Raw genomic sequence first — 21,028 nt, 5'->3', positions numbered from 1 at the left:
TTGCTACCCAGCATAAGAACTGTGTCCATTCACCTGGGCCAGTCAGAGGGTGTCCAGGGAATCCTAGGAACAGCACATTTTGCTGGCAGATGGACCTTCTGGAGTAGTTGAATTCATATGACCCTGAATGAAGAAATGTGAATTGAAGAATAAAAAGAAAAAGTAACACCTATTTAAATATTATTCTTTGATGTTGCACTTCTCTTTAACTAGGTGCTCCCTCCTGAGTCACTGACAACTTGAAGGAAGGAATGGGGTCAGACCCTTGATGTGCTGGAAGGAGTTTCTTGTGCGTGCCTTTCCAAGCTTATTTTGTTCTGACCCTAAAGCAAAGCTATCATTGTTTCAAGTGTCTATGCTGCATATTTCAGCCTTCAGGTCTTGAAGAGATTCTTGTGTGACTGTTTATTTTTTCCCCTTTTTCCTTCAAAGAAACCCAACAGTTTTGTGGTCAAGAGACCTGACAGCTGAGGCACATTCTGATCATGCTGGTGCCATTTGACCTGACCATATTGCTCAGCCAGACAAAATAACTACCTACTCTTTCAGAGTTTTATGTTCCAGGAGGCATTTGGTTGCCCCATTCTTTCCACTCTAGATATTTTATTTGAACCACTCAGAGCTAAAAAGGGCTGTTGTTCCTAAGGTCTGCCTCATGCCTTGTCTAACTGATCAGACATCTCGATGCAGAACTGGTCTCAGGTAACTCTTTCCAGAGCACTCATGATGCCAAGTAAACAGATTAATGTATTTCAGGCTGGAGAACCTTTCTAACAAATATTTCTTGGGATCTCAAGCTGTGAAACTGCACAGCTTTTCAGGTTGTATGTAATTTATTTTGTGATCAGGCCAAGAGAAAGGTAGTTTTGGAAACATTAGGAGCTTTTAGTTGTACTTGCATCTGTCTTCCTGCTGAACCTTCTGCTAATGTTTCTTTTTATTCCTGTGCCTGGGTGGATTTCTTCAAAGGAAATTAAGTCAGTTATTGCATTTGGGTGTTCATTTGGTTTGTTTTCCATCATGAAATTTATAGATGCACACAATGGAGTTGAAGGTAGAAGTGCATAAAGAAAATTCACTGCTAAGTTTCTGTCATAACTAAGCTGGGCAAGCTGCACACATCCCATTCCATCATCTTTCCCCTCTGTATTATTTTAGGAAACCACGTAATGTCACTGTTCTGAAAAGGCTTTGGGATTGGAACTGGAAAATGGGCCAGCAGTCATTGAGAATTCATTTATTCTGATATGTGAGACACCCTGAATGCACTGCCCAATAGTTACCCAGCACCTTTTTATCTGTGGTTGATGCCTGTGTGAGGCAGGGATCAGGGTTCCTGCAGAACTGTCTCTTCCCTCTAATTTATGAGAGGTGATGGCTCTCAATGCCATTTGTTTTAAGGGTCTGAACACCTCCATTACAAGGATGAACAAAATTATCCCAGCCCAAAACTGAACCCATTGCTGTAAATTTTTGAGTCATATTGAGTCCTCCATGACTAAAAGAAGAGTGGAGACAGTGTCACCTCCCAAAGAGGAAGACATATAAAATGTCTTTAGGACATAGCTTTGAAGTCTGACCGTGGGAAGACTTATTTTATACACAGACAGAGGGTAGTGCTCATGCCAAATTGTTCAGAGTCACTGCCTTCACTCACTAATGGTGGAATGGAGTGTGAAGGCATCCATTCATTACCTTGTAGCAAGACAATTGAACAAAGGTATCCAAAGAGAGGGAGGTTGGTTGTGAAATATTAGCACAGAGGTGGAGGGTGTTGAACTACACAAGTCCTTAGGTAAACTATTTGAAACTGGTTGGTTTGGCTTCAAAAGGCCAAGGATTAAGCAATTGCTAAATGACAGTAATTTGCTAAAGGTGTCTTGTATTCCATTTGCAAACAGCAGATAGGTAGTTGAAGCTGGTAAATCCAGACTGAATACCATGAGCCACAACAAGCAGCAGTGATTTATAGAGAGCTCTGCAGTGATTGACACAATGGCATTCAAGGGCCTTAAAAAATTCTTGTTAGATTCTAGGCATATTTACCCCATTTTAAAGCTGAGTGGAAGAACTTGTGTTTCTGGCCAGCTCTGGTTTTGTTCCTCACCAGTCCTGTATTGATTCTTATCTCTTCTCCCTACCCAAATGTCCTTTACTTTTTCTTCTGATCAATCTGCCCATCCATACATCAAGTATCAATGTGGGATAAACCCTCCACAAGAACCAAGAGGCCTCTGTGCAATGGCCCCAGGTGTTTGACCTGCCTGAGCCTCTGTCCTGGAGATGAGCCTCTTGTCCAAATGCCTCTGTCCTGGAGGTGAGCCTCTTGCCCAAATGCCACCTCTTGTCCAAATGCCACCTCTTGTCCAAATGCCACCGTGCTGGCAGGGAGTGGGAATGCCTTGGAATGTGTTCCTGCCAGTCTTTGTTCCTAAAGGTGCTCTGTGCATGAGCAGGGAGAAACACAGGCAAAGATTTAATAAAGTTCACAAGACCTTTAACTCTTCAGTGGTTCCAGGGTGCACTCAGGATCTCAGGGAAGTGCCATAGCTGGGCTGCTGTGCCAGGTCACAAACCTAACCAGTCACTGTGTACTGCAGTCAAAAGCTATCCACAGACCTGTCTCAGTCCTTGTGCTTCTCATGGGGGGAAGTGTCTCCAGTGCCATGTGGAGTAGAAATCTTATTTTACAGTTGGTGAAATTATAAAACATTCAATGCAATTCAAATTTTTGTGTGCTTGAAGGCAACACATTGGACTGGTTGAGGTATGTGTGGAAACTTCAGTGATATTTACATTGTGAAACTAAACTGGTTTGCACTGGGTAATTGCTGAGTTGCTCCTTGGCACAGATTCTGTCCCTCTTTAGACAAGACCCAGCTTGTGGGACAGCAGGAGCTGGGACTGCTCCCAAAAAGCAGGTTGAATGCAGCCACCCTTTTTAGTAAAGAGACTCCAGCTGTTTTGACAGGAGGTTTATCATGTCTCTTGCTTCAATCTGTTTTGCACTATTTACAAGAGAAAATGAAATCTTGGAACCTGGAGAGAAGCCTGAACTTCTAACTTGCAATTTGATATTTTTCTCAGTGCTGCTGCTTGTAAGAGAAAGAAGCCTGTGGAGCAGATGTTTCCATCTACTTGAGATCATGGGATCATGAAATCATAGAATAGCCTAGGCTGGAAGAGACCTTAAAAATCATCTAATTCCAGCCCCACACTGTGGACCAGGTCCTACTAGACCCCATTGTATAACGCTTCATCCAAATTCAGTGTTAAAAAGGAGTTTCAAAAAGTTCTTTATTTTAATTTTTTAGTGAGCTAAAAAAACATTTAAAATCTTTAATCTCTTTTTGTTTGGGATAGCATCTTCCTTCAGTCTGTTATTTATGTTACTGGGTGCCTTGCTTTTAAATCAAAGTGAGAATTAAGCTTTTTCAGTATCTATACAAATGTCCTGAGCAAGGTTCTTAAATGTGAAAGCACTATGTCAATGACTGAGACGTGAAAACAGTGCTTGAATTAAGTCCAGAAATCCTCTTACACCTGCATAACATTATTTCTTTATTGTGAATAAAAGAAGTAAAGGAGGTACATAGAAGAAGGTCGAAAGGTGGGAAAGAAATGCTAAATAATGCGCAAGAAATTTTCTTTTACCTGAAAGGAAAGGACATGAGCTTAAAAACTGAGTCACCTTAGGAAAAAAGGGGAAACTCCTGTTTTCTTTCCCTTCTGTACTACAAAAGGGAAAGAAAACAGGAGTAGTGGTTTCTTAAACACTTTTGAGACCCAAAGGCATTGCCTGACATAATTTCATTCCCTGAGACCCACTGTGGTCCAGTTCCTTCCCACCATGGACGAAAAACGTCCCAGACTCCCAGAGCTCCACATTCTTGGCATTGGCAGCATGTCTTACTAAACACTTTTGACAAAACCACGGCTGGCTCATATCCTCTCTTTTCCTGCTGTATTGCTGTTGCTACTCTACTTCACAGGGTATTGGCATGTGCTACTGCAGAACTTTTCAGTGAATGTTTGGAGTTAGGAGTTAATTTTATCCTCTCAGACGATGTCACCTTTCCTGTTACTGGGACAGAAGATATAAATACCTGTGGAACAATCTGCCTGACATTTTAGTGCTCCAAAGTCTGCTTTGTTCATTGCCACATTTATCTGAGGTCCTGCAGGAGGTACATCACCATAAAACTGGTCTTATTAGCAATACAGAAGCACTGACCCAAGTCAAAGGCTGGATTTCAAATTCTTTAATATCTTGAAAAGTAAATTTCTGAGACATTCTGAAATCAGCAAGTGAGTTCAACTCCAACATCCCTCCCTGGGGTAATTAGATTTTGATAACTGCAGCAGGAGTTATATATGCTGGATGTATGATATTATTAAGTGTAATTTTATTATCTCTTATTTAAAAGAAAAAACCCAACACTTTGCTGTAAAAGAGCTCTGTTGTTCTACTACAAGATCTCTGAAACTGCACTGAACAAAGTTCATTCAGTCATGGTCTTCAGATACAGACCTAGCAAACACCCCTAACAGCTTTGAACAGAAGGTGTTGACAGCCACTCCCAACATATTTTTGGGACATATCAGTAAGAAGAACCATTAATTTCCCCTTGCAGATCAGGTAGTGAGGGTTTTGATGTTTTACAAAAAGCAGTCATGGAAGGAGCAAGATGAAATATTGAGCCTAATTTTACTGTGGTAAGGACAAGGCAAACTCAATAACAAGAAAACAATCTTCTCAGATTTTCTCAGCATATCCTCTTCCACTGTGTTGGTGAATATGTTACTTTTTCTTGAGTACATGGAATAAAGTAACAGTTTTGTAGGTCTCTATTTTGTTGTTCCAAATCCATACCTCTGTAGCTTGAAAGTGACAGGATCAGCAACTTCTTTCCCCTCTTCTTCTTTGCTCATTTAAGCAGTTTTCTAAAAATGCCATCTTGAAAAATCAGTTGAAAATTTTATTTACATTTACCAGTTTGATTGATCCTCTTAAATGCAGGAATTATCCTATTTAAATATAATATAATTCTGCATTTCCTCCATTTACTGAATTTACTATCTCAGTTATTACTAAATTAAGTTTTTCTGCTTTTCTGAGAAGAGGTTTTTGCCAGCTAGTTTCTAAACAGTTCATAAATATTGCCCAATACATTCAAGTGGCTTTTCCACCTGAATCCATTAGCTTGTCTACTGTGACACATTTTTGAATATGGAAATAAGGGCAAGACTAGAGCTGATCAGTCCATGCCTAGAAAATAGACACTGCAGCCTGCTGAAAGCACAAATGTTGATTTTTCATCAATTTAAAGACTTGAGGAGAAAACATATTTAAAAGCAACAGCAGGCAAAAATAGGAACATCTTTTTCTCTTGTAGCCTTGAGCCCACTTTCACAAATGACTTCAGACACCACCCTTGGCAAATCATGGAAGAAAGGCAGAGCTGTCCTCTGAGGAGAAGGGAGAATAGTGGGCAGAGAACTGTGTCTGAGAAATGCCTCCAGATTTTCATTCTGAATAGTCCTCCCCTGCCCAATGGCTTGTAGTGAGCCACCGTGTGTGCACTCCACCTGGAGCATCCACTGGGGATTCTGGAATCTTTCTGCAGTGCCACAGCATTTCTGCTGGCTTCACCAGCAGCAGGACAGTCTGCAGGTGAGATCTTATTTCAAAACTTCCTGTTGGACACAAAAGAGAATTGCGTGATTTTTTTTTTTTTTTCTTTGAGCAATTTCTTGCTTGCTTTGTGTTTATAAAGTTTGGAAGATGCAGAAAGCTGTGGGTGGATGGGCAGGGAATGTACAGGCTGCCAAAGATCACTTCATTACCGATACAGCTGGGTGCAAACTGTGTTAATACACCATTATTTTTACTCAGGATTTAATTCTGTAATGCTAATAATGCAATTATTTTCAATTAGATCTATTTAGATATCTGATAAAAAAAATGATATCACCCTCTGCTTCCTTCATACAAGCAGCTCGAGCAATAACTTAGATCAAAGGAAACATGAAACGTTTGTGTTCCATTTTTTCTTGGATCTGTGTTGCCACTGGTGCCAGGAGGTGGTGCCACAGAGCAGGAAACAATTTGGGGATGGCCTGACATGCACACCTTGCAGGATCAAGAGATTAGGACATGGTTTCACCTTCTTCCCAAGTATATTCAAGGATCTTTGCTGAATCCTGCCACAATTCAAATTTCCCAAGGTAGAAATCAAATATTGTTTGTCATTCTATTTGTATTCCTTCCACATTAATGTTTCCTTTTTAGTAAGACATTTTATCAGAGAATCCACAGCTTTCTTCTACACCATGAAATCTCCTCCATCCTTCCATCATAAGCAGACTTGAGAGTTTTGTTGCATGATCCATCTCCCTTACTTTTTCTCCCTCCTTTTCTTTCACCTTTCTCACAGCTCTTGCATTTTTTTCTGAAATAGATAGGAAAGGATTAAGTCATCTGCAGCAGGTTGAGGACCATCATGGTCACTGCTTCATAAATTTTAGAAAGTTTCTGTTGTTGCCTTTCCTCATTTGCCTGGTCCAGTACTGCTTGCAGGAGACGTGTGGGTCTGAGCAGAATTAAATTGAGCCATTTCATGTTTTCAGTCCTTGATAGAATGATATATTTGCAATATAAAACAGACACTTTTTATTTCTACAGAGAACCTGCAACTGCTTGTAGCTATGTAGAGACAGTGATCCCTCAGTAAACCTCCAAAGAATTCCTTCTTGAAAGATATGCCATGCCTTGTAAGTCACACGAGAATGAGTAAACCACTACTTTGAACAATTTTACCTTGAGTGTACTTTACAGGACCCATTGCCACTAAGGCAAGTATTAGTATGTTCCTGAACCGACAGATGTGGCTTTAATCACCACCCTTTTTTTTAGTGTTTCGATGTCATATACTTTCAGATGAGTTGGTTTTCAAACCAGTTTCTCACTTCCTGTTCTCAGTGTCTTGATTATGAACTTGATATAACCTGGTTGCCATCTTCCATCTGTTGCATCAAAATTTTTTGGCTCTATTTTCTTTCCAAATCTGGGTTTTCCCCTGCCCCACTCTGCCTGTGTCAGGCTCACACACGATCTCTGCAGCATCCAGACTTTGCACTGGATTTCACAGCCTGCTTTGTGTTTGCTGTCACTCTTAAGGTTTGCTTCATCTGCTGCCTCAGTCCATGGTTCACACAGTCAGCTGCATGAGCTGCTCTGTTTTCTTTCCCATCAGGTTGTGAGGTCTTTGCTGCTGGACTCAGACTCACTCAGCTGTGCAGCATGATGCTTCCAAACATTTGTTTTCTATAAAATATCTTAAATCCGAGCCTCACACATATAAAAAGTCTCTGGTTTCTCAGAGTAATGCCTTGACCCCTCAGGATGAGATATGCCTCCTCTCAGGCAGTCTCTCAAGTACCCCTACTCCCTTGACAGTCTCACAATCTTCCTCTTTCTGGAGAGGAGGAGAGCTATGGAGTAATTTTACTGTTTGTAGCACTCAGTATTTGTTGGAGTGCCGGGAGAGTCCCGATCTGTGGAAGTGTAATAAGTCTGGAGAAAGTTCCTGGAGCAGACACAGAACAACCCATGCCTGTGCCACTGAACCCCATCCTCAGACCACATCCAAACTGCTTGCAGGGGATAGTCCCAGCCAGTGCTGGCTTCCAACTCTGCATGGAAGTTGGTCAGTAGAGTAGCAGGCTGCTTGGCCAAAACCATGCCAGATGTTAGTCTGGCAATTTAAGAACACAGACAAATATGTCCCAGTGCTCAAGAACATTTCTTGATACTGTGGAACTTAGTAATAGAGCCTGAAATGTCCAGGAGGGCGTTGCTGTTTCAAAATCTCTTATCTTTATTCCCCCTTGAAGTGTTTATGGAGTTTTTAGGGACTTGTTTCTAGGACGGGTTTCCTAGACTTTGCTTCCCTCAATAATACCAAGGTCATCAGTTACAACCTTTGTGTTTGGGAGAGTCAGGAGAAACAACAGTCTGATCACATGGCAACACAGCCCTACCCTCCTTGTCATACACAGACAGGAGGGCCTGGGCATAGCCAGTGGAACAAAGACACCCAGCAGAGAATGCTGAGCACACTGGGTGTGTTCTTAGAGCCTGGTAAAGTTTACTGACTTTATTAACTCTTCTGCATACAGCAGCTTCCAGACAATTCAGATTTGGTTGCCTGCTGCTTTCTCACACTGCACTGCTACCTTGCCTTTGTCATCCTGGCTGCTGCTCTTCTGTTGAGACCAGCAAATCAAATGGATCCAGACAATTTGCCAGGCTCAGACTATACTGTTTCTAGCTCAAATTTGTCGTGTAGATGCTCATTGCTTTGAAATATGTGTTTATAGACAGAAGTCTTTTTAGCACTGAGAATGTTTCTGGTCACGCTCCCTGGTGTCCCACAGCTTGACATGTCAACTAGGATAAATGACAAGCTACATGTCTTGTTGCCTGGGGGTTTTTTAATTTTTTTTTTTCTTACTGTCCACATTTTCATTTTGGCTCTCTGCTGTGATCCTCAGTCTTGTCTGTGTGTCTCCAATAAATTTTGGTCTTCATTATGACTGATTCATAGGCAACACTGGGATCAGGTTTCTTTGGATGATTGTGTGACAAGAGAAGATTTGGCATCCTTCAGCAGCATCTGTGCACTCAGACCATTTGAAAGTCCCACAACCACATCACTGATCTCTTCCTATTCTTTGGAATAACCTCCCTGTCTTCTCAACCAGCCTAAAAGATCCTCTGGTTTTCCTGCCTAGAGTACTTAGGGGATGAGATATGAGAGATGTCATGAGGCTTCATTCATCTCTGAACAGATCAGACTGGGTGTCAAAAATGTTTAAACTATGTTAGTGCAACACCCTACAAGCACAGTTAGTCCTGCTGCTGCACCCAATGATTCCACAGCCTCCATGGCCCTCAGGTCCCTAGAATCTCTTTCTGCCTTTCATCGTGCCATTGTCAATGTATTCACTGGCTCATCCTCAGTCCCACTGCTCTAATTCTTTGTCTGCCCTATCTCTTGTATTGATGTCTTCCATGCAGTTTCCTGTTGTACTTAATATTTTCTGGTGTTTTTCTAGGATTTAGTTCTTTTCAGACCCCTATTTACTTCAGTATTTTTGGTCTTTAACATAAACATCTATTCTTTTTGCTAATTGGTTTTGGTTTGGATATTTTTCCAAATTAAGTAGTATTTCCCAATAGCATTGCTCCTTATGCATGCACAATATTTATCATGATGGTAGTTTGGACAATATTTCCATCTGACTTATTTCATGACATTTATTTTTCTTTAGAAGAGATAATTGAGTTTTGCACCATTTTCTTTCCTTCATTCTCCACGATCATTCTGTAGAGTTTCCATCCTTATTACCACACTTGTTAGCTTTTCTCTGGAAACAGATGAATGCTGGTGAGCAACACTCTTTTACAATATCTCTGCTGTACTTTTGAGTGTTGCTTTGCTACCATGGTGAGTGTGGCTGCCTTATGATAGGCAATGACTTTTCACATCACAGATCTTGTAGCAGAAGAAAGTTACTCCCTTCATCTGCCACTGCCGGTGCATGACGCGGTGTCAGGCATTTGTGGCGTCAGGCATTTTTGGTATCTGGCATCTTATTCCTTAAGGAAAGGACAAGGAGCTCAATACCTGGCTGCTTCAATCACTGCATAAAGGATTTAATAAGAGAAAGGTAGAAGATGTGTGTTTTTGTCTGGCAGAGTCTCATTCTCTGCAACAGGAACTCTCAACACACACACACATTTCCCTTTAAGTGCATCTGATCTCTGGATGGTTGCAAATGGTTGGAAATGTTGATTGCGCCAAATTCTTCTCTCCAATGCCCTGCATATCCAGTACTTCCCCTTGCCCCCTTGAAAGCTACTTGGGAACCAACTGTTTCTGAAAATCAGAGTATGCTTTGGTACCTGTCAGTGAATTTTATGAGCAGGTCCTTAGAACTATTTCTTCTGCTCAGTGATGTATGCAGAAGTCCTTTGGGGCAGCTGGGCTGTCAGGTTCCATTTCTGCTGTGGCAGTTTATAATTGAGTGCATTTTCATGCAGATCATTTTTCTTTGGGCACAATCTCTTTGGGCATAATCCCTCCTCAGAAAGCAAATGCTGCCAAACTCATGTAGTGATTAGAGTGACTGGTCATCTGGCACTTCATGGAGTTCATAAAGACACAGGACAACTGCATCTGCATTCCCCACTTATTCAAATTGGACATGAAGGGTTTTCATCCATGAAATTTGCTAAACTCTGAAATGCTAAATGCTGGAAATGCAGTCACTTGTTGTCAGCAGTTTGAAAAAGCACATTGTGTGGTTCAATGTGTAAAACACAAATGGATTGAGAAAGAGGGCACCTTTAACTTGGGCTTTGTGATGCCTTGTTCGGGCTGTGACTGTGGCCCTGTCAGAAGCTGTAAGTGGTAGAAGTGTGTGAATAAGGATTGTGAAGGATTAACAACAGGACAAGAAACAACAAGTGCACATGGAATTGGAGCATGAGGGAAGATTCAGGAGTGGGAACACAAAAAACAAGTAAATGTGGTAATAAACCATCACTTTGTCCTGAGTAGAGTGAGGATTGGATGCAGGATGGGTGTTGAATCTAATTGCATCAGAGACTAAATTTTGCAACATGTAAAGGCAAAAGTGCAGAAGTAAAACTTGTCTGGCAAATAAGGAAGCAGCAGTAAGGCCCTCTGAGATGAGTAGAGGTGTTCAGTATTTGTATCCTCCTCACCCCTCCTCCCTGCTTTTTCCCATGTGAACAGAACAAAGTCAGGAACCTACCTTGTCCTGTATTTCCCCAGTAAGATTCTGGAGAACTGGAGAAAAGCAGTTTCATTTTAGCAGCTTCTCCCTTTGAGTTCTGGTAGAGGGAATATCTTGAGAGGTCTAAGAGGCAGAATATAAATATTAAATGCTTGAACAATACAATGCAGAGGATGGAAATTGCCCAGACTCAAAACAGGCTCAAGTTGCCAGAGGTTACTTTAAGTACTTCTTCTGTCCCTTAAACTTTTGTAGGAGCATAAAGAGATGGAGTTATCTTGCAGAACCAAAGGGAGGGAGTGGTACGTGTGACATCCTGTTTTTCAGAAAGGATTCTCAGTGACATCTTGACTCAGCATCTCTCTGTGACATGGAGGAAGCTCCCTTTGCAAACTGCTAAATTTTCAGTGAGAAAGGGTGTAGGGGAAGTCCAGTGTCTGAGATGAGACTTAAGTAGGACATAAGTGCACTGAGGCACTTCATCCTCTGCCTGCTTCCTGCCCGCTCAGTCAGTGACAGAGCCCTAATGACAGCCCCTTTCCAGCTGCTGCAGCTGCAGCGAGGCAGATGCTGGTTATGCAAAGGCTCCCCAGGGGTCACAAAAGTAGATTTGGGGTAGCTGAAACCCAACAAAGCAGGTACTGGACAGCACTGAGCATCTGAGAGTTAGGCAGGCTGTCTATATTTGTAGTATGTGTTCCCTCCACCACCAGCAGAGAAAAGGAACCAGAGGTGTCAGCTTTGCTGAACTGCTCCTCTTGATAATTACAGAGGAAAATGAAGTGATTGGTTTACAGAAGGTGCATCCTTTACAGGTGGCTAAAAAGAGGTGAAATAATCCCAGGTCTTATCAAGATCCTGAATATTTTCTTTCAGGAAACAAAATTTCTTCAGAGCATTTGGACAAGAATCAGGCATTGACCTTTAAAGATATAAATAAAATGAGTTTGACTCTTTTGGTACTTTGTGCTCATCAGAATAAAAATTCCTAATACTTTACCTGCTTGTCTGCTTAAACAACAGTCTCAGTAATGCCTGGTCATTTGTTTATTTAGATCTGTGGAATGGATGCCTTTGCTTTTAGACTCTGTGATTGATGAGGCACATGAGCAACACCCTGCTAATTTTTTACACGGGGCAGAGTTTGCTCCTGGGCTTTCTGCATCTGGCTAGAGTGAGTTACAGAACTGGACAGATTTACAGCCACCAGCTGACCACTGGTCTCTCCCTTCAGTCTGGTGATGGATGGCTTTTACAAATGCATGGAGAGACTCATAAGATATATCATACTAGTATATATTTTGTCCTGACTACACTTTGGACTCATCAAGCACTCTCTTCTTCCTTCTGGAAATAACAGTACAAACATTTCGAAGTAAAAGCAACTCATCTCCCTAAATTAAACTAACAGAAATTCTGCAGTAACATTTCAGGGCTCAGAAAGAAATTCCTTCCTGTTTATGTTGTGATTAGATGTTTGGAAAAAGTACCTAATGTAATAAACCATGAATATTATTACAGTTTGTTAAAGTAAGATGGATTGTGCATCTGTCACCCTTTGGATTGCTAAGTAGATTTGTCCTTACAGTCATCATTTATTTAGTGAAATTCAGAGTAGACCTGCTGGGATTTATTTTTTGGTGTAAGCCTGGTCCTTATCCTCATTTGTACTATAAACATTTCTTTCAAAACTGCTGCAACTAAAGTGGATTTATCCAGCTGTTGCACATGTAAAATCAGTAAAACAAGTCCCCTTGTCCAAAGATCATCTCCACCCCCCAGGAGATGTGACTGCAGGGGGGATGCCCAGTCAGAGCAGCTCACATCTGGCCAGGTCTGGTTGCAGGAGCCACTCTGACATTCCAGATGCCTCCCGGTGCCCACCCACACCAAGATTTGTCACATCTGTCACATTCCACCTTGTCTGGGTGCAGATTTGGTGGAGGATGGGAATGCCAACAGCTGGAACTTCTGCAAAGTTATGGTTACACTGAGCTCGTTTTAGACCACAGAGGTATCTGCTCCTGTCTGCTGTGCTCACATCACTGCAGACACAGCTTCCATTTTAATGTGGAAAAAGTCCTGTGTGGTGCTCAGATACACAGGGGCAGCAGTTCAACCCAAGCAAACTGCCATGGGGGCACTGCTCTCTCCTTTAGCCTAAATTGAAAGAAGTTAATAGTTAATCTAAATAGCAATATTAATCTACAATAACAGGATTGCCCCGAGATAAAGGACAAAACTCTTAAAGGAAATTATTCATAGGCAACTCCCTCAGCCAAAACTCTCTTGGATGGAACAAGGAAAGTTTTCATGCAGTTTAATATTTTCTAGATTATGAAAAATTTAATTCAGTTCAGAGTCACCTTATATGTGCAAGAAGTAGGGTTTTTCCAGTGAAATGTCCTCCATCAGTCAGTGCTCTAGATGACTAATAACATTTACAAGAGGGTTTCTATTGGTTTAAATTCACACTTCCAGCTAAGCTATTACAGTTTCAGAGTGTCTGAGCCTTCATTTTATTTTTCAGAGCATTTGGGATTTATTTCACTATTTTTCAGTGCAGTGAAGCTAAATTAATAAAAAAGTGCTATAGTAATTTAAGGGTTCTACACAGTGGCTTTTTGCTCTACCTGAAAAACCCTGAAATTCTGCAGCTGATATTGACTAAATTGATTCAAGGCACTGCTATAAATTCTGGAACAGATGTGACCAGACAGGGATTTGGAGAAAGTGCAACTGTGTCTATTTTAATTCAAGATTTTTATTATTTCTGATGCATTTCAGTACCAGGAAAGAGCAAGGCAGATGAGAGACTGGGGAAATGGTGTGGGGAGAAGGCTCCTGAGTTTTGCTAAGTCCCTTCAGCAGCTACTTCCCTCCCTCCCTCCCTTCTTCCCCATCATCTAAACCCCTTGGAATTCAGCTGTTCCCACACAGCTCCTACCTGGTGAATTGAAGGGATTTTCAGAGAGGAGGAAAGAGGAAGGGGAGAAGGAAGGAAACTTTTCTGATCCAGTACAAGAAGAGAAATTCCACTTTCTATATCTCTCAGCATATCTACTTAGGAGTGAGTCTGGTTATGATATAGCAGCTTCCCTCCTTTAATTATTTATTTCAACCAGAGTAAATATATCTGTGTATAGGTACAGCTTTTCTGGAATGAGAGCCTTGATCTTGTTCAGCCTAAGCCTCTCTGGTACTGACAAATTAACTCATAACTGGTATAAACTCTATCTCCATGTGCTTCACTGCCCAGAACAAAAACAACAACAACAACAAAAACCAAAAACCCAAACAAGCAAAACCCAATAACAAACAAAAAAACCCAAAAACCCAAAACAACAAAACCCCCATCAAAACAAAAACAAACAAACAAAAAAAATCACCAGTATGGTTTTCTGGTGTAGTCAGAAGCTTTTAGAATTTTTTCTGCCACAGCAAAGTATTTCAGGTTTTACCCAGAATACATTTTATCTTACCTATTTAAAAACTTTCAGCCAAATCTTGATCTGATTTTTAGATGAGCCTTTTGAACTATTTAAAACCAGACAGCTGCCTTTCCCAAGAACCTCCTGAGCAATCATTTACCCTGCTGTACTTTTACCACAGAATATCCCTGATACTTGTGCTATTCTGGATTTCTTCCCCCATTGTCCAGAGGGCTTTGAATTCAGATGTTGTCCTCCAGCATTTGCTCCCAAATCTCATTTCCAAGAGAAATTCTGCTTCCCAAGCTCAAGCAAAGCCGTGGAGACCTGTTCCTTGGCCCTAGAGTAAAGCTCTCAGCCTTTTTAGAAGCAGCATGAGGTTCTCTTAGCCCACAGTCTGGATGCCTGCCTGACATTCCCTACATCCTAATGTGGGGCTGATAGCTGGGTATGTAGGGCAAGAGAGGAACCTCAAATAAAAAGGCTTTTTCTACCTCAAAACGCAAGGGAGACCAAGGAAGAGCACTTGAGAGGGCTTCATTGAATGAGCTGACCTGGCAGCAGGAGAGAAAACGGGAATGGAGCCAAGCAAAGCCTCCCAATGGCTGCACACAGCCCTGTGGCTCAGGCTCTCCCTCTGACAGGGACCTGCAGCCCCTTTCCTGTGCTGACAAGGATTCTGCAGTTTGTCATGACAGCTGAGTGTTCTCAAACTGAGAGCACAAATTACACACACACACAAGTGCTGCACCCCCACTGACCTGCCTGCAACAGCAACGCTGAGGAAAGCAGACAGGAGGCTCCATTTAATTGCCACAGGGCCTGAATAAATGTCATTGGTTGCAGTGGGAGTTATTTGTGTCCTGCAGTGCGAGAGCAGCACCCTGGTATTGCTGCTGCTCTCTGGCTCTTGGTGGCTGGGACTCTGCAGCCACAGCAGGGCTAATCCTGCTGCAAATTTCCTCTCTCTTTTCCTTGTTTTGTGCTCTGCTTTTATTGAATTTATCACAGGCTGTTAGGAAGAAACTTTCACTCTGGCCGGTTATTCCATTATTCTTCATTATGAGGTTTCTTTTCACTTCATCTGACACATTTGATGCCAGGCCCTGTCAGAAATGAGTCTCTGGATGAGGGGGACTCCAGGGGTTCAGGGTGCACTGAGAGCTCAGAGCTGGAGGACGGGGAATGCTGCAGATGCAAATGAGATATGCACATTCAGCAGCATGAAATACTATTCCTGCATTTTGCTCACTCTCACTGCTGCAGCTGACAGAGGGGATCTACGTGTCCCTCTGTGATCCCACAGCCTCAGAGGTTTCCAGCCCTTTCCACTTCAGAGGGCTGTGTTCCCAGCTCTCTTTCCATCGATGTCCCAGCATGCAGGCATGTGCTAATCAGTTTTAGCAGACCCATCACTTGATTGGCTTCAAAGCTGGGAACCTAGTTGCTGCCTCTCTTAAAAGATAAGAAAGGCCAGAAGGACAAGGGTTGTTTTTCCTGCCTTTAGTTTATACTTGTCCTTTTTGGGTAGGTCAGAGATAAAAGGTGTTCTGCTTTGTGCAACACTTGTTTGATTTCTTTCAGCCATTGTCGGATTAGCTTCTCACATCTTTGTCCAGAAAATTTGTTTTCATCATGTTGTAACAAAACTTCCTTCTCTGGTATCACACATTTGGACTGAAAAAGTGTTGCCTTTGCTTTTTTGAGTGCCTAAGGTTAAACAACTGCAGTGATCTGCCATGGAATTCACTCTCTCCAAAGGGCACCAAAACCACAAGGTCCTGGAGATTGCACAGAAAGTGCAATCTCCAGAACAATATCCACAGCCAAAAACTCCTGTGCAACAGGCTCTTTCCATGGCAACATCTTGCAGATGGCTGAATTTCAGCAGTTATCTGGGCTGACACGTTCATTACTCTGCACTGGAAGGAGGAACAGGCTTCTTACGCATGAAATGGTCACGAAGGTGAACAGAAGTAACGCTCTGAACTCAGAAATGGGAAATTTAAACAACTGTCTTTTTACCCATCATGAACTCAAAGGTGTGGGTTTTCCAAGGAGATGTGATTTCTTTTCATGGCAAATAATTTATTCCAGGAGTATTTTCTTCCCTTCCTCTTTGTGACCTGATTACAATTATCTCTTATCTATTCATTGTTCATGCAGTAGGTAAATACCTTTTCTCATTTCATTTTGGCGTGCAAACCCTTTTGCACATAACTTTTTGCAAGTGTTTTGAAATCTGAGATTCCTGATCAGTGTTGAAGGGCTTACTTTGAAGGGAGAAATTCTTTTTCATGCCTCCTGACTGAACGACTGCCGTTACCAGCTCAGCCAGCTGGAACTGTGGTCAGCAAAGTTGTGCCTATCCTTTTTTAACCAATGCACTGCATCCACAGAGCATGCCTGCCAACAACTAAGCTTCACCTACTCTCAGGATGGGTTCAAGAACCATAGATTTGCTTCACAGCTTTGTTTATTATGCATTGAAGGCCCCTAAGTGCTGGATATTGTCCCTTTTCTTATACCACTTTCTCTTTTAGGATTTTCAAAGGGAAGAAACCAACTCAAACTAAAACTTTTTTTCCAAATAGGATGCAGAAAAAGATAGAAAACTAAAAAAAATGTTCTTTGCAAAATGTAAGATTTGCTTAGCATGGAGTAATGTTCTCTACACACACTGCCCATGCCTGTGCTGGAGGGGGAAAGGTGAGACCAGCAGGTGATTGAAGGTTAAGCACTGGAGTGGGAAACAAATTCAAATGAGGCTCAGGGTTGCATAGGTATGAAGAAATATGTAGGAATTTTTGGTGCTAGGGGCTCTCATGTGTGGAGATCAATTTTTTTGGGAGGTGGGGGTTCAAAGGAATTACACCACTTTTTCCTTCCTGAAATGGTGCTAGTGTTTCTAACTCCTGAAAAAAAAAAAAAAGAGCTGTGAAAGAAAGATACCCCAAAGGTTCCCAAGAATGTAAAAATAAAAATGAACTTTTTATCTATTTTCTTCTCTTCCCCCATCCACTCCCTTCATGCTCTCAGCATTCATGCCCATATTCCTACTTTTGGGGAACTTGCTTTCTGCCAGGCTGCTCTGTTTAAAGGTTCCTGTAGCTTAAAAATTTTAAAGATTTGAGTCATATGCCTTGCTCAGTGACATCTTCCCTTCCCCATACTTTATCTAAAGGTTTCTGGATGTCAATCCACTGGATGTTTCCAATCTAGAGCAAGCACAGTCACTGTGTGAATTACAAGTCAAACAGAGAAGTTCAAGAGAGCCACGGTGTTGCTCAATGGCTGGAGTTCAGGGGTTATTTGACAAGAAACATCTTGATGAAGGACCTCTCCTTTCTGCAGCCTGCTGTTTTGTGTCTGCTCTTGGAGATGAACAGCAATCCCAGCCCAGACAGGGCCCCTCTGTCTGACCACTGAACCAAGATGCATGCTTGTTTCCAGTTGCTTTGGCTAGACAAGAAACAGCAGAGTTAATGGGCAGAAGGGGATGTTAATTTGCATTTGAATACAGCCCAACACAGTTACTCAATGTTACTGCTGGGTAAAGGGAAAATTAAGCTGAAAGGAAGTTAACATATGGAAAAGAAATGTAGCTGATGCTGAGAAGACAGACTGCAGTTGCAGTGAATTAGTGGCCACAGCTGTTAAGCAGGATGCCATGCTGCTCTCAGGGCAGTAGCAAAAGTAGATATTCCATTTTATACACAGTGTGACACAGTGTGGAGTGGCTGGAGAAATAAAATCAACCAACAGGGGAAAAAAGTGCATATGTGTGTGGGAAGTGATGTAGTTGCAATATTAAAAGTCCAGTGATGAAAAACCACAGAGGCAAGGGAATGCAAGGGGAGGTATCCTACCCTCTTAAAAAAAGCAATAAAACCCATAAAAAAGTTTCCTTCCATTTTGCAGTGAGCCATTATTATTTTCCAGGAGTCTGGCTAATCACAGCAGTTCTCCCTGAGTCAGAGCCCAGAGCCAGATCTTTATACACATTTCTATGGGTTAATATAGTTGAGAGCAATATGTGGTTATTCTCTCAGAGCTATTGCTTTTTTTATTCCTTCTTTTCTCAGGATCTGGGGCTCCTCTCCTGGCTGAGGACCTGACTGAAGTGACCTTGTGAGCTGCCTGTTGTCCAAGGGAAATCAGGGGATGGACAAGGACTGGAAATGTTCATACAAGCAGCTCTCTTTCAGCTCTGGGTCTTTCATTTCATTAAGGCCTGGTTTGGTCTGCAGCATTCATTGCCATGATTCCATGGGCACACAGCAGAGTAATGTGGAAATCCACCGTGGCCCCCCTCTATTTGCTTTATTTTCTTTTTTTAATAAGTGAATACTCTTGAGTAAGATTTAAACACATGCAAAGCCATGACCAGACATCCTCACCCCTTTTCTTACAGGACAAACTCTAGTCACAGTATTGCTTTTGCAAAATGGCTAAAATTGGTATCATTAATAAGCCAAACTTTTTTAATGGCACTGTGACCCTACAGTGTTCAATACAGTACTCACCTAAAACATCGAGTACCCTTCCAATTTTGACATCTGTTCCAGAAAAATACAAATATATGGAGACATTTGAATGACTCTTTTTTTCCCAAGGAAATCCCTAGGATTTAGTTCCACATCTGCCAGCAGTACTGGTGTGTGGCTAAACACATTGCATGGCTTTGAACTCCTCAAGCATGACTGTTAAAGGATATTGCCTGTGCTGCTTATTGGTCATATCAGATGAGTTCCACTTCAGTCCTTTGCTTGCTTTGCTGATCTCATTAGAAATAATTAAAGTTTTTATCAGGTTCACATCTAGTTGCTTTGCTTATCTAGGGTTTTTTCAATGTGTGGGGTTTTTTTATTTTATTTTTTTAACAGATCATTTCCTTCTGAAGCCTTGCCACACTGCTGTTCACCCAGCGTTATTACTACTGAATTCTTTCTGAGGGTTCACTCCCTCCCTCATAAATCATTGCATTTCCATTTAACAAACTTAATAGCAGGATCTGGTTTCAGTCCTCCCTACACAGAGAAGCCACTTCAGCTTTTCATTCCAACGAGGAACTTGATGGAATGTGCCTGGTGCTCTGAGCAGCTCCCAGCCCTCAAAGTATCTCCTTGCTGGGGCCAGCTGGGATGCCTGGGGCTGCACATTGCAGGGATCTGGGCCTTCCCCACCTCTGCTGCTGAAGAAATAAATGGAAGGAAGAAAGAAGAAGAGCAAAGAAATAAGCTGGGTTTTTTTTTTTTTTATCAGTCTAAATAAAGGAGGAAAAAAATTCACATTCTGAGCTGAAAACTCATGAAAATTCTGAAAACATTGAAAATTTCAAAGGGGATGGATTTTGAATAATTGCATGAATTAGAACATGTTTATACACAAGCCAGCACTGCCATAGTACCTTGGACATTTCACCCTGCCCATACACCCTCAGAGAGGAAAATATGCTGAACATCACCCTAGAGACACAGAGCAGCAACAATTCTCAGGAGCATTTCACACCTTATTCCTGGACTCTAGGTGTAAGAACATGCTACACTGAGGTGAGGAGGAATAATTCAGCACTGAAGCTGGTCCTTAATGAGAATGTCTCCCATCTCAGACACCCAGCCATCATTCATTGCAGGGGATCACTCATCATGCCTTAGCAAAGACTGAAAGTGCAGACTCAGAGGAATTTACTGAGGACTGGATGACATATATTGAATAATTTGCTTACCCTACAATCCTATTTTTGGGTGGATGTTCCTTTAAAGGCAGCTGATACCTGCATGAAGGCATGCACATAGGTTTTGGGGTTGTTCTTGATTTGAGCCAGTCAATGCTTGCCCTTGACTTTAGCTGATCCCAGCACAGAAGCCCCTTGGGAACTCCTGGGGTGCCCAGCTGAGCACCTCACCTGCTTTTCCCCCTGGGACTCAGGGAAGTGTATTCTCCCTGTTTGTCCCTATTTCTCCCAGGATCTCATCTTTCTCCTCTCATATCCTTCCTTTTGCAGCCCAGGTAAGGCTTGGTGAGAGCATCCCAGGCCCACTAAGGACTTGTGACCACCCTCACAGCACTCTGCAGCACGACTCCAGCTCCCTGTGGCAGTCTCAGCTTGGGCAGAGGCCTGATTCAAATCCATTAAAGCCACTCTAAGATCCTCTTTGATTTCAAAGTGCTTTGGATTTAGGCTTCCTTCCCATCCAACGGGAGTCCATTCCAAATCAGCTCCAAGGCACATCAGCTGGATGCTGTACAAAGGGTTTTCCAGTGTCAGTTTGAGCTCTGTGGGTATTAAAGAGCACAACATCCTGCTTGATTTTCAATCAGCCCCATTCTGCCAGCAATTGTATTTTGAAAGGGAGGAGCAGGGAAAGGGGAGGCAATCCCTCACATAAGTGTGTGCAGTGTGCATCAGTGAAACATGAGGACACCATAATGACATCTTATTAAAACAATCATTGTAATGAAAATTGATTATTTACTTTGTAACCCATTATGCTTTCCCAGAAAGCAGTTTTCAGATATGATTTTCAATTTTCTTTGAACAAGATGAACCTAACCACAATCATATAACTCACAGATGTTGTCACTTTCAAGCCACCAAAGCAGAAGGGAATACCAGGAAGGAACAGAGGGATGAAAACTGGTCGAGGTTACAGGTCTGCTGTCCATGGGCAGGACCAGAGCTCACTTGCATGTGCAGATGTTTGTTTTTCTAAGGATATACTGGTATCTCCACCCTGTGCCACTGCAGGTGACATGGAGGAGCAGAA

General features: G+C 42.1%; 1 long non-coding RNA gene across 3 annotated transcripts in view; it reads right to left on the bottom strand.

Annotated features, from left to right (window-relative positions):
• Window positions 1–21,028, bottom strand: part of LOC132338160 (uncharacterized) — a 118,124-nt gene that overhangs the window by 86,451 nt on the left and 10,645 nt on the right. Inside the window, exons 2-3 of one of the 3 annotated variants that reach the window (XR_009489396.1) lie at window positions 10,846–10,950; window positions 5,704–6,452 (exon numbers count right to left, since the gene is read on the bottom strand). The exons of the other annotated variants lie outside the window; for them this stretch is intronic. This is a non-coding gene — a long non-coding RNA (uncharacterized LOC132338160). Of the gene's footprint in view, window positions 1–5,703; window positions 6,453–10,845; window positions 10,951–21,028 lie in introns of those variants that run through there. 3 annotated transcript variants of the gene reach the window in all.

This window comes from Haemorhous mexicanus, chromosome 1 (genome assembly GCF_027477595.1).
Source record: "Haemorhous mexicanus isolate bHaeMex1 chromosome 1, bHaeMex1.pri, whole genome shotgun sequence".
Classification (NCBI taxonomy): Eukaryota; Metazoa; Chordata; class Aves; order Passeriformes; family Fringillidae; genus Haemorhous; species Haemorhous mexicanus.
Note: the sequence above shows the minus strand (reverse complement) of the source record. Positions and strands in the feature narration are given on the sequence as shown.